General features: G+C 38.9%; 1 long non-coding RNA gene across 1 annotated transcript in view; it reads left to right on the top strand.

Annotated features, from left to right (window-relative positions):
* The first annotated feature begins 852 nt into the window (after positions 1-852).
* Positions 853-13816, top strand: part of LOC130708861 (uncharacterized) — a 263211-nt gene continuing 250247 nt past the window's right edge. The window contains exon 1 of the long non-coding RNA XR_009009283.1: positions 853-1064. This is a non-coding gene — a long non-coding RNA (uncharacterized LOC130708861). The remainder of the gene's footprint in view (positions 1065-13816) is intronic.

Genomic DNA, 13816 nt, shown 5'->3' with positions numbered 1-13816 from the left:
CTTTGAGCGGCTGCAGGTAAGGAAGTCATCTATATACTGTAATAATGCCCGTCTCTCATTTTAGTTTCCTTAATTCCTTAGCTAGGGCATTGCCAAACAGGTGTGAGCTGTCCTGGAATCCCTGAGGAAGGACAGTCCAGATATATTGTTGGTTTTCATTAGTGTTTGGGCCAGTGCATTCAACAGCAAAAAGGTATTGGGAATCAGGGTGAACAGGTATACAGAAGAAGGCATCTTTAAGATCGAGGACTGTGTTTAAAGCAGGCTGTGTCCTCGGGATCTGAGTGAGGATTGTGTATGGGTTGGGAACAATTGGATGAAGAGGAATTACAGCTTCATTTATGATTCGGAGATCTTGGACCATGCTATGTTCCCCATTTGGTTGGAAGACAGGTTACAGCTGTACAGGATTCGAGTACTGCAGGGAGACTGGCATGGAACCGAAGGTCCCAGCTTTTATTTTTCTAACAAGGTGGTAAGTTTCTGAAAACAGGCACTAGCCATTAAAGGAGGTGGTCTGTGAAAAAGTCTCTCTTTTCCCTTCCCTTTTGTGGTGGGCGCACCTCAGGCCTCGGTGCTGCCCTGCCCCAACCCCTTCCTACAGAAGCTCCGTCCAGCTGGTGGTGGGCCAGGCGCAGGGGGGAATATGGCAGCCCAAGGTGCAGGCACTGCGACGGAGGGCCCGCCGGCCCTGCAAGGACGCCCCCACTCCCTAGACCCGGGTAGGCAAGTACGGCAAACGCGGGTCACTCCCCACCCCCTCCATCTATCCCGGGGGCGTGGCCACGTATGTGCCCCGCCCCACAGCGTGAGGTCAGAGGGCGGTGGTGCCGATAGACCCGAGACCTGTGGCAGACCCTGGACGGGGGCGACCGGAGGCCAAGGGCAAGCGGAGGCGGGCGGCGAAGGATGGCAGCCCGGACCCAGTCCCACCACCATGGGTCTCAACTGCTCGGGGCAGGACTGTCCCCCTTCCCAACGCTCGGCGTTACGGGGCACAGACCATCCATGGCCGGAGGGAGCTCCTGAAGGGACTGCAGCAGCAACCATGGCTGGAACTCTGTGTAAGTAAGGTTGCATTTTGTATTTTCACACAGTTGGACCTGATTACAGTTAATTAAATGGTGGATAAGGCAAACCGAGAGGGCAAAGCTCCTATGGTCCGGACGCTAGCTGCTTGTGAGAACGGCGGGAAACTTTCCTGACTTGCCCTGCGCATGTGTAACAGTGAAAGGGGAAGACCTAGCTGCAAGGTTGGAAAATGCTGGCAGAATAGGTGGACCAGTAATAAGTCTATAAGGGTAGCCGTGGGGGTGGGGCGGTGTTATGTTTTTAAATGTGTTTCTAAAAGCTTTGCGTGGAAATTGCCTTGAGGTGAGCGGACAGACCTATCATCTCTCTAGTCCGTTCCATGACCCACTCCTCTCTCGTGGGAGATTTCTCTTGGCAAGCACCCAGCGGCTTTTAAATGCTCAACCGGCAGTCACATCTCTGCGGCAGTAGGTCCAAAAATGGGACAGACGATTTGAAAGCAGGAGAGAAATGGTGGGAAGTAAGGCAGCCCCTCTCAAGCGCGAGGAAGGAGAGAGCTTCTCCTGGTGGCTCCGCCAAAGATGTTTCGTCCTGGAGGGCAGGTCCTTGTGTCCTCACGGAAAGAATTCAGAGACTAGACAGGAAATCAAGAAAGAAAAGCGAGGATTTATTTATATAAGCGATAGTTGGCTCTCAAGGGGAGAGAGGGCAGTCTTAGGTGAGTAGCTGCCCTAAGTTTCTTTGGCAAGCTGGTTATGTGGCGTGTAGAAGTGAAGGGGCAGAATATTCACTGGGGAGGGAGGAGGTAGAGGGTCATAGTCCCTGATTTCACCCCAGCTGCACCTTCCAGAGGGGAGGAGGGATTTTTGTCCGTGTTTAGTCTTGATCTGAAGTGTCATGGCATCAGTGCAGGATGGGAACTTCTTATCTGCAAGGCTAATTTTATTGTAACGACGGCCTAATGAACAAAAGGTTACATTTGGATGCCTGAGATTCCTGCCTTTTCCCAACTTTCTTTGTCGGCCTCCAGGACACTTATCATCCCCAAATGCGTGGTTTCCTGTCAGTCTGGAGGTTCCTGCTTTTCTTTGTCTGCCCAAGGACCCCTGCTGTTTCCAAGCTATGTGGTTTCCTGCTGTGTGGCCCCTGTCCCCCTTTCTCTGCTCATATCTAGCTACCTGCATGCTGTAACAGACTTAGCAACGGCAGAGAGTGAACTGTGACATGATCAGCTCTGTTGTTGAGAAGGCCCTGCATGGTGGGCATGCACTGGGGCGAGGAGGATGGACCTTTAGAAGGGGATGTGCGTTGACTAATAGCATGTTGACTTGCCCTGGGAAGGAGGTGAAACCCTGGCAAAGGCAGTTCTCTTCTGAAAAGGGTGATTCCCAGAGAGGGACTCAGCCACCAGCCACCTGGGGATCTGGGTGACACACCACAACACCCACTCCAGTGTGTGACATTTTCTTTTTTGAAGTTTAAACTCTACTATGTTTCAACACCATTCTTATATTTATAAATTGAACGAGTCATTGTGTGGGCGAACAATTGTAAAGCAAAGAATTACTGGAGGATTTGTGGACGGTCTCTGTGGACTTGAAGAATAAATGCAGAAAAATAGGGTTGGGCTGTTTGAAAACCAGGTTACCTGGATTCACTTCCCAAGTCTGCATCTTCTGAATGGGGTCTCTTTCCTTTCTCCCATACCTACTCCGCAGTCTATGAGGCTCAGCCCAGACATTTAGGAATCTCCTTTGTGGGAAGTCGATTACTCTCAGTGCTCGGAGTGACCATTATCAGGGTTAAATCCACAGTGTGGCATAGTTTTTGAGGGATTTTTAAATAATAAAGCATTACACGTGATAAACAGCAATGTATACTTTATGTAGTTTGCCAATTTTAATTATATCTATTGTACAGCGCCTTAATAAATGAGTCCTTTCAAAGAAGGTTACAATATCTATATAGCATTACCTTACCCTGAAAAGAAAATTTTCCAATCTGTGATCTTCACTGATTTGTAGATATGCAAACAATAAAACTGTTATCTAAGACATTCACTACTGAAAGGACTTCAGTGCCTCTCTTTAGGCTGCAGAAAAAGTCCAAACTCTTTTTTTTTTTTTTTTTTTTTTTTTAACATCTTTATAGTCCAAACTCTTATGCAGAGCTCATAAGGCTGCCAGTCTCAGATTCAAGCAAGCGGCACCCATGCCCATGTCACTGGGCTTTAGAGAGTACCATATGGCCCTCCCTAGCTACACCAGTCTTTGGAGCCAGGGAGATATGTAGTCCTTGCTTCTGCGTCTCCCACCTTTCAGATCTTGCTTTACAATTTCTTGCCCAATGGTGACCTGTTTTCAGGAGCTAGGTAGGCTTGTAACATATGACCTGTAAATTTTCATTTATATTCTTCCCTAATGTTTCACAAATACTGAAGAGAGGACTACTTCTGCTTCATGAATAAACCCCTAATTTTCTCTTGAGTCCCATCTTTTTTCCAACCCTGTCTCTTCCCTTGTAACATGTACCTAGAACATAGTTTATGTAACTATTGACAGTTTCTTAAACAAATCATTGTTTCTTATCTTTCTATGTTTGCATTTCCCTCTGTGAGTGATTTTCTCTGCATAGACTGACTGCCCCAGGCCTCAAAACCTATTCTGCCTTGTCCATCAGGCCAATTTTCATTGAAGAGACAGTTTAAATATTGCTCCTTGGTGAATCTTTTCTTAGTCCCTGTCTTCCGTTCACCCTCACCTGGGTTCACTTACATACTCGTTTTTCTCTATTCTCGATGGAAAATATTGACATTGATTTAAGTATATTCCAGTTAGTTGAGGGCAGGTACTATTTCTTAGACATCTTTCTAACAGCAGAGTCTATCACAGTACCTCATAAAAGAGTAAACAAACACTTCAAAAATATCTGCTGATTGAACAGATATATAAACTATTCAGTAATGTGATGTTAGCATTTTTAGGATTAGAAAAAAATAGGTCAAATAAGTGTTATCATGTGTTATCAAGTGTTGTCATGTTTGAATGTGAAATATGTCCTCTCTGTTATTTTAACAGTCTTAGGTTGAAGAGCATTTGGATTTTACATATACAATTTATATGCTTGAGTAGCTGCCGGGGCATAGAGAATTAAATTGCCAAATCCAGAGAGAGAAAATTTGTAGCAATGAATCAAAGAAAGGGTTAGTGTTTATTTCATTCTGTGAACAGAACGTAGAAACTAAGAGGTTCAGGGTTATTTATTAATTTAAAAATACACGATCTTCATTACTTTTCTAACAGTGTGAGGGATAAAGTACTAAGAGTGTTGCAAATAGAGTTTGGGGGAGATACCATCCAACTGGAATTGAATGATATTTATTTCATGGCTGCCAAAGATAATGCTTAAAACTTCATATGTTTAGAGAGTGCTGTCTACATTTATTCTACAACCTTATATCATTTCCTTAGAGAAATTGTAAGCTTATTGCCCCAGACTTAGCTATTACAAAGTAAGTACACAGCGCTCTCGATCAATGTGGGCAATTCCCATGCTTAAATAGTTTATGTTCCTGGGAAAAAAAAAAAAAAAAGATGCTTGCAGTAAAAATGGTGTCATTATGTTTCTTATACAAAAAAAAAAAGATGCAATAAAGGTATAATGCCAGTTTTTATATACATATAATTTCATCTCCTAAATTATAACTTATATAAAGGTTTTCTCAATTATATTTAAATTTAAGAAACAGGACAACACAGTAACAATCACCAATCACACACACCATATCCATATCAATCTATGATTCGAGCAATAGATATTGATTAAACAATGGTATGCTGTTCATTACTCCTATCTTCAGTTCACTATACAAAACATAAAGTGATGAAAACAAATCCATTAAAATCATGCATTTCAGAAGGACTTTAGTTTTTATATTTTCACTGGCACCTTTGAAAAATAAACCTTTGGTGAGACAGTGATACATGGCAATTTTTGAAATAGGAGACTGTTTAGCTAGCTGCCTTCCTTTACTTTCTATCATTTTATATTTTAAAGATGAAAACACCTATGACTTGAAGAGATTAGTAACTTGTCCAAATTCACAGTAAGAAGCTTTAGATCCAGGAATTGAACCTAGCAGGCTGGCTTGAGACCTTGCACTTTGAACCACTATGATATATACACACTACAGATTTAATGTTTAAGTCATTGATAAAATGCAAAAAGATGCTCACGAGTAATGGTTAACAATCCAGGATTACAAAGTAAAATTCAGCATGTGCTTTGGAGGTGCAGAGATGTTCTGACTTTAAGGACTGAAGATTAAACAAATTTCAAGGTCCCTTAATTTGCTCCTTAATTTAAGTCAAAGTCTGTGGGTGAGATCAGAGTACAGGAAGCCAGTACATACAGGCGGCGTTGCACCTTGCTTTCCCAATTTGGAAAACGTGAGATCATAATTGGATCTATTTCAATAGTAGGGGTATCAGATTAGCTAATCCATTTAAAGCACTAAAAACAGTATCAGGCTCATGAAGAGCACTTGGTAAATGAAGATGATGATGTTGTTATTATTACTATTATCATGCAGTGATGCTGATTTTTAGAGGTAGCACAGTTAAGTGATAAAAAACACAGAGGACTGGCATTTGTTTCTATGTTTTGCCCCTACTTGTGTGGAATTTTGAATGTCTTAGTTTCTCTGAACTTAAGTTTTCTCACCTGTAAATTGGAATAATGAAAGCAAGCCTGGCCACTTTTCAGAAAGGATATTAAAAAAAATAAAAATATTAAAAAGTAAAAAGAAGTAGGTGATATTAATTTTAATGATATTATTTAAACCATTATATCCAAAATATAATTACAACATGGAAAAATATAAACTATGTAGAAAATTATTAACAAAATATTTTGTATTCTTTTTTCAAACTAAATCTTGAAAATCCAGGGTGTATTTTACAATCATAGCACATCTCAAGTCGGACTGGCCACATTTTAAGTTCTCAATAACCACAAGTGGGTAGTGGCTGGCCTATGGGACAGTGCAATATCATAGCATATAATCCTCAATATAGCCAGTGAGGTAGATATTATTGTTATCCTTATTTGCAAATGAGAATACGAAGGCTCACAGAGGTAAAGTAACTTGATTGAACAAATATGTAGCATCACCAGGTTTCAAATAAGGATTGCCTGGCTCCAAAGCCCATGTTCCTAATCCGCATACTGTCTTTCAAAGCTTTCTCCTCTATGTCGGCCTTATCTATCTCTAGTCTCTTCATTTTTAACTTACCATGGAAATCTTGCTGCTAGCAGGGGATGATGGACTTTGGAGGGAAAGTGGAGGGTGTGGCCAGGCCGAAGTTTGTAGCCCCCTGAAAGACATCACAAACATTATCTCAAGCATATAGTTTCATACCCTTGCTTTCGAATCATGATTTCAAATGTTTTTACCAAAGTCATACCAATGGCACAAGAGGAAACTGGTGTTCATAGGAAAACGAAGAGCAAAGCCAAATAACCTGCTGTGAAGAGGGAGTGAAATTTATTTAAAGTCTAATGATTTTTCTTCCCTTTTTTGTGGGTAGGAAAGGTTATGCTGCTCCATTGTAGTCATGTTTCTTTTAATGTAAAATTAATGTTTAAAATGGTTCAACATTGAGGAAAATGTGATTTTGAATACCCCTGCACACTTCCACATCTTCAGGTGTCTTCTTAACACAATTTGAGAAGCACACCTTCCAAATGGTCTAAATTTTATCTCTGAAACATTCAGATCTTCAAAAAGCTGCACACGCAGAAATCACTATTCTGGTGCTTACTAAAATTACACTAGCTGGATTGTTCATGAGTCAGAAATAACTTTAGGAGCATCATTATTATATTTATTGTATTGTATTCCACTACAAAACATGATGCCTTCTTTTAACGAGAGAAAGGGGCATTTTTCTCAGGCTTCGTTATTCAGAAAACTTCCCGGTCTTATCTAACACTGAGGCATTGATATTAATTTCCTCTTTGCACTTGTCAAAAGTCACATTTTTGGCTCACTCCTAGAAACTACATGGGGCTTTATGGAATGTATTTGAGGAGTATACTTGAAATTTTATTTTTCTTCAGCTTACTTTTTTTTTCAATTTTTAAATACATTTTTTAAGAGAAGTTTTAGGGTCACAGCAAAATTGAGCAGAAGATAAAAGATTTCCCATGTGCTCTCTTCTTCCACACACATACAACCTCCCCCATTACCAAAATCTCTCACCCAATGCTACATTTGTTACAAGCAATGAACCTACATTAGCATGCCATTATCAGCAAAAGTCCATAATTTACATTAGGGTTCACTCTTGGTTTTGTACATTCTATGCGTTTGGACAAATGTATAGTGATATGTATCTACCATTATGGTATTATATAGAGTAGTTTCACCATACTAAAAATCTCTGTGCTCTCCATATTACTTTTCTACAATATAAATTCCTTTGTTTTCTTTTTCTTTTTTATCATACGTATCATATGTAAAGTCACATTTAAATGAGGCAAGATATAAATAAGAAAGAAGCAATAATTTCAGTTATTATTCAGTCCCTGCAAGGGACTAGGCTTCCCTGGTGGCGCAGTGGTTAAGAATCCGCCTGCCAATGCAGGGGACACGGGTTCGAGCCCTGGTCCCGGAATATCCCACATGCCGCGGAGCAGCTGGGCCCGTGAGTCACAGTTACTGAGCCTGCGCATCTGGAGCCTGTGCTCCCCAACAAGAGAGGCCGCGATAGTGAGAGGCCCGCGCACTGCGATGAAGAGTGGCCACCACTTGCCACAACTGGAGAAAGCCCTCGCACAGAAACGAAGACCCAACACAGCCATAAATAAATAAATAAATTTAAAAAAAAAAAAGAAATATAAAGTAAACCTGGAAACTTACATCAAAAACATATGTATTAGTTTTATCATCTATTATTACTTGTATGGACTAAGATGTAAGTATATCAGTATTTAAAGGATCTTGTGTATAAGTACTGCAATCACATTTGCCAATTCATGTCTAAATTGAGTTAGAATAACTCCTGTAATTCCTCAACTAGACAGAAAACAACTAGAAAATACTCAGTATTAATTTTTACAGTAAGGGGATTTTCTGATTTTATTAAAGGTTGAAAACCAAGGCTAGGCTGGCAAGTGCATCTGTCTAAAAATTTCAATAGCTTACATAATCACCACTTATCTGAAAGATTGTCTAGGATTCATTACATATTTTCAAAAGGTTTTTAAAAATGGAGGTGAATGTGACACATTTTACGATTCAAAAAAGAGTCTTTGAACCTTCAAAACAGATATTTTTTCTCTTCCCTAGAAGCAAAGGATTATTAATTTCCATTCTAAATTTTTCTTCCTTTTTTTAATACATAAAGGCAAAGCCTATTAACTATAAATTATCAGCCTCATTGACACGCTCTTATTCTGTTTACAAAGTTTGAAATCTCATTAATTTAAGATCTGATAGCAAAAACTGAAACTAACTTACATGGCAAATGCCAAAATCCATATTAATTTTATGTTCTTTAAAAAGCTCTGATAGCTAGTGGGAAGCAGCCGCATAGCACAGGGAGATCAGCTCTGTGCTTTGTGACCACCTAGAGGGGTGGGATAGGGAGGGTGGGAGGGAGGGAGACGCAAGAGGGAAGAGATATGGGGATATATGTATATGTATAGCTGATTCACTTTGTTATAAAGCAGAAACTTACACACCCCTGTAAAGCAATTATACTCCAATAAAGATGTTAGAAAAAAAAAAAAGCTCTGTGACTTCTACTTAAAAAAAGATAAATTAATAAACGTGTTAATGGGAATATTTCTGTGGAAGATAGTAAGATAATACTGAACAGAGCTCATTCTCATTCTTTCTTAAGTTGTCGTTCTTTTGAATAACAATGTGAAGGAGAAATTCAAGAGCAAATGCATTTATATATTTATATCTATATATTTACATGTCACTTTTAACCAAATTATAGGTAATAATGGCCAGTCTTTTACAGAAAAAGAAATTACTTAATATCAAATTACATTCATTGAACCTTTCAAATGTCCCTTCCTAAGAGAAGCCTACATTGAACTCCAAATCTAAATTAGCTGCCCATACTGTGTGTTTAACCTGTACTGTTCTTTTTCATAGCAGTGATCAGATCTGTAATTATGGGCTTATTTGCTCAATTGCTGTTTATTAATGTCTGTCTTCCTCATGATATTATAAATTCTAATAGAGGCAAAGGCTAGTTTTTTTTTTCCCCCTGCTGAATCCCCACTACCAGGAGGAGATGTACAGTGAATATTTATAAAATTAATCAATGAATAAGTAACTGATCTAAATGAGGCTGGAGTATTCATACATAGCCACCCAGATGTTTCTTTCTCTTAACATTTTCAGTAAAGGCCTAGTCAATATGTTTGTACAGTGTTTGCAATGTAATGAATTAGGAAAGATTATGGTTGAAATTTCGAGAAATCTTCCTCTTTCTTCCCTCTCATTGGCAATCAATCCATTACAGATGTGTATATCTGGATGCAAAGAACTTATCAGTTCTTTCCTTCCCTACTCTAAAGTTCAAAGACCCATCAACAAATCCAGAATGATAGATTACTTTATATCAAGGGGGAAAAAAACTCATATTCTTTGTTCATATAATATCTTTTTAAAGGTATTACAATCAAATAATATTATTGAAAAGTTTTTTAAATTTATATATGTGCCAGGTGAGAAAAAAATACATGGAAAATTTTGGAAAAGTATTTTCTCAACATTTACTAATTTTAGTGATGTTAATGAAATAATTTTTTTGTGTCAATCATTGACATTCTATTATTTCATGAAATATGCTTTGGGAAATACTCACCGAAGTAACTATTTTTAATCAATTAGTCAACGCATGTTTATTAAGCATCAATATGTGCAAGAATAAGAAAATCAGGACGTCTGCCCTCCTAGACTTTTCTTTTCTGGGGACATAGAAAATAAATCAATAACCAAGTAAAATAAGTTTGATGTAAATCCTCTGAAGAAATTTAACAGGGTAATATAGCAAAATAAAGAGAAGGGATGACCTCTTTCTGACAGGGAGTTAGGGGAAGACATCTCTGAGAAGGGGATATTAAAGCTGAAATCTGAAGTTCAAGAAGAATCCAGCTCTGGGAAGAGCCAGGAAAGACCAGGACAGACATGGTGAATGGAAAGTGAAAAGTTCTTTAGATAGGAACCATGTTATATTTGAGGAGCTGGAGAATCCAGGTGTCTGTACTATATATATTAAATGCCATCAGAGTACTAGATGCCATTGAAGAGAAAGATGGGTAGTTCATAAACAGCCTTACAGACCCATGGTGAGTGATTTGTTCTTTATTCTGTGGAAATGCACCAAAGGATTCTAAGCCTCATGACAATATTATCTGATTCACATTTATGAAGGATGTTCTGCCTGCTTGCTGTCAGGAGAATGGAAGGGAGAGGGACAAGAATAGAAAAAGGGAGAAGACTTTCAAGGTTATTAAAGTTGTCAACTAAGAGATAAAAATGGTTTGAACTCGGATGGTGACAATGGAGAGGGGCAAGAGTAAATGAGTCAAAATGCAGTTTGGAGGAAGAGCACGGTGGATTTCATGTGGAGTCTGACGGAATAAAGAGCCTAGTGTGACGCCTGAGGTTTCTGGGTTTGAGTCATTGGTTGGATAGTGATGTCATTTACTGTGTTAGTGAAAAGTAAGGAAGAAATAGGTTCAGTGAAGAAAATCAGTGAATTCTTGTACGTTAAGTTCGAGATGCCTTTTAGACATTGTAGAGATGTCTGGTAGGTAGTAAATGAGTCAGAATACAGAAAAAATGTTGACTTGAGGTATACATTTCTAAGTCATTAAAATATAACTTATATGACACCAACTATCTGTGACACATATAGCATTAGGAAAAATTGTGAAAGGTTTTGAAAACAAATAGACCAAGATTACTGGGTGTAATCAATGGAAAACTATGTCTCATCTTTAGCACAACCTTCTGGGTTATTTGACTTTACAGGAATTGGTCTTTGATTGTCTTTGAGCTGTTGTGCAACTATGTAAGTTGTAGATAACTGAAATGATAAATGAAATGATTCTTGTCTGGAGATATGCAAATAAATTTTATCTGGTGAAGGGACAGTTGAGTCTCCCATCCACAAAGCCAGTTTTGCATATGTTTATAAATTTTGGTCCACCTCCAGCTACTCCCTTCAGATAACCCATTATCTTCTTCATGATTCCTATTCTTTGAAATAGTCTTGCTTATTTAATGGTTTAATTATGCATTTCCTGCCTTGTCTAACAGAAGGTGAGGTCCAGAAAGGCAGAGTCGTTACCTGTCTTTAGTTCATCACTACATCCCAAGCAGCTAGAAAATGCCTGCTATTAAAATAAAGGCTAGGGCTTCCCTGGTGGCGCAGTGTTTGGGAGTCTGCCTGCCAATGCAGGGAACACGGGTTCGAGCCCTGGTCTGGGAGGATCCCACGTGCCGCGGAGCGGCTGGGCGCGTGAGCCACAATTACTGAGCCTGCGCGTCTGGAGCCTGTGCTCCGCAACAAGAGAGGCCGCGATAGTGAGACGCCCGTGCACCGCGATGAAGAGTAGCCCCCGCTTGCCACAACTAGAGAAAGCCCTCGCACAGAAACGAAGACCCAACACAGCCATAAATAAATAAATAAATATTAAAAAAAAAAAAGGCTAATAAATCTTTTTTATATAAGTGAGTAATAACATTTTTGCTACCTCTTGGAAAACAATCTGCAAAGAAAAAGAAGAGAGCATCATCTAGTTGTTATGCACATGGACCCACAGTTTCTGTCCCCTGATAATATATGTAACTTTCTGCAAGTTAATGATGTACCTTAGTTTTCTCATTAGAGAAATGGTGATAATAACTGTACCTACCTCTTAAGATTGTTATAACAATTAAATGAGTTGCAGCTTGTTAAATACTTAGAAAAGTATATACCTTGTATTTAGTAGGTATTACATGTGTTTTTTGGACAAATAACAACAGAGTAGATAACTCAAGTTATAATTTAAAGATTCAAGATTTTTTCCCCAGGTTTACTTCTTTCCTATTTACTGACAAGTTCTTTCAATAAAGAAGTATGCAATTGGATGAAAGCATTTAGTAAATTGTTTTCTATTTTAATTTTCTCTTTGTTTATCATATTCACAGCTGCCATTTTCAAGGCTATTCTAAAGTGCAGTGTTTGGTGGGGTGATGAGGGTGGGGGAATGCATCCTTCAGCTGCAAATTATTTGGGTTCTAAATTATTCATAATGTTTATTGCTCAACCATCATTTATTAAGTAGCTGGTACCTGCATTTAATTTTTCTGTAGATGGAGTGTTCCCTTCCCTGCCCTTCCCTTTCAACTGGGAGAGGGCTTCTTCTTAGGATTTCATTTTAGCTTGTCATTCTCTGAAGGGTATTTTAAATCCTCTCTCTGCACATTGTATTTTCCCAAAGAAGTTTGCACTGGAGTAATTTAGATTTTGCAGTATCGTGAACATGCTTGTCCAAATCCTTTATCATGACGTTTCAAGTCTTGGGAAGCTGCACTCAAAAACATAGCTATTTGAGAAGATGCGAACATCTTTAAGGAATCGATAACTTCTTCCTCTTTTTCCCATAGTTATGTTGTCTCTTCTGGGTTAAAATAAAAAGAAAAGTTAGCCTAGGGCAGGCGCTGCGCAAAAAAGCTAAATTCAAAACCTCAGCCTTACTTTAAAAACTCTTCAGATTTTGTTCTTTCTCTACCTTTCTAATCATCTCTGATTACTTTCCCCATGCACCTGGTGTTTTAGTCTTATTGACTTATAAGCTATCCTCCGCAACCCTGATTCCTTTTCTTGTCTCTAGCTCTTTGCTCAAGCTGCTCCCTTCTGCCTAGAATATTCTTTGCCACCATGTAAACCTAATAAAAAATTTTATTTGAAGCCCACTCAAATTTCACACTCTCCAGGATGCCTCCCAGATACACCCAGGGTTTTTATATGCCTTTCTTTCTCCTCCAGTATGTTTGTAACTCCATCAGAGCACTTATTATGATCTGCCTGGAATCAAATTTTCTCCATTTATTTCTCTGTGATTATTCATTTAATTGTAAGCTCCTGAAGCTCAATTTAATTTTTAGTCATTATGGACTACAGGGACCTGTAGAATTTGTTGCCAGGGTGAGTTTTAACTGCATGCGTGCTAAAAGAATCATTCTGCGCTGCCCATGGAATCTAAAGTTGTGCTGAAATCTAAAGTTGAGGCTGCATTCAGATTTTGCGTATATCCCTAACATGTTCCTTCATCTGTAAAATAAGAATGAAATCAGCTTCTTTACAGAACTGTTGTGGAGATTAAATAAGATAATATTGTGAAAATGGTATGTAAACCATGAAAAGCAATATAAGTACCGATTCTGTGATCTCCTCTCTTCTTTCTTTTCAGGCATTTTCTCTCTGTCCTGTGCTTTCTGAGTAGCATTTCACATGCCAAACTTTTTCTTCCCTTCATACACCCCCATTGAGCAACTTTGCCTGGTCTGTTTCTTAATTTAGTAATGCATATCTTCATTTCTAACTTATATATATTTAACATTTAGAAATTCAGTGATACTACTGCTCATACTTGCTTCTTTTAATCGATGTAACACCAGTGTAATGATAAGGGGAGTTGTGTAATGGTTACACACGATAGTGATCAGAACAGTGGAGAGGTGCTTACAGGGCAGTGGGTATATGCT

The sequence above is a fragment of the Balaenoptera acutorostrata genome, chromosome 9, assembly GCF_949987535.1.
Source record: "Balaenoptera acutorostrata chromosome 9, mBalAcu1.1, whole genome shotgun sequence".
Taxonomy (NCBI): Eukaryota; Metazoa; Chordata; class Mammalia; order Artiodactyla; family Balaenopteridae; genus Balaenoptera; species Balaenoptera acutorostrata.
This window is presented reverse-complemented; position numbering and strand designations above follow the sequence as displayed.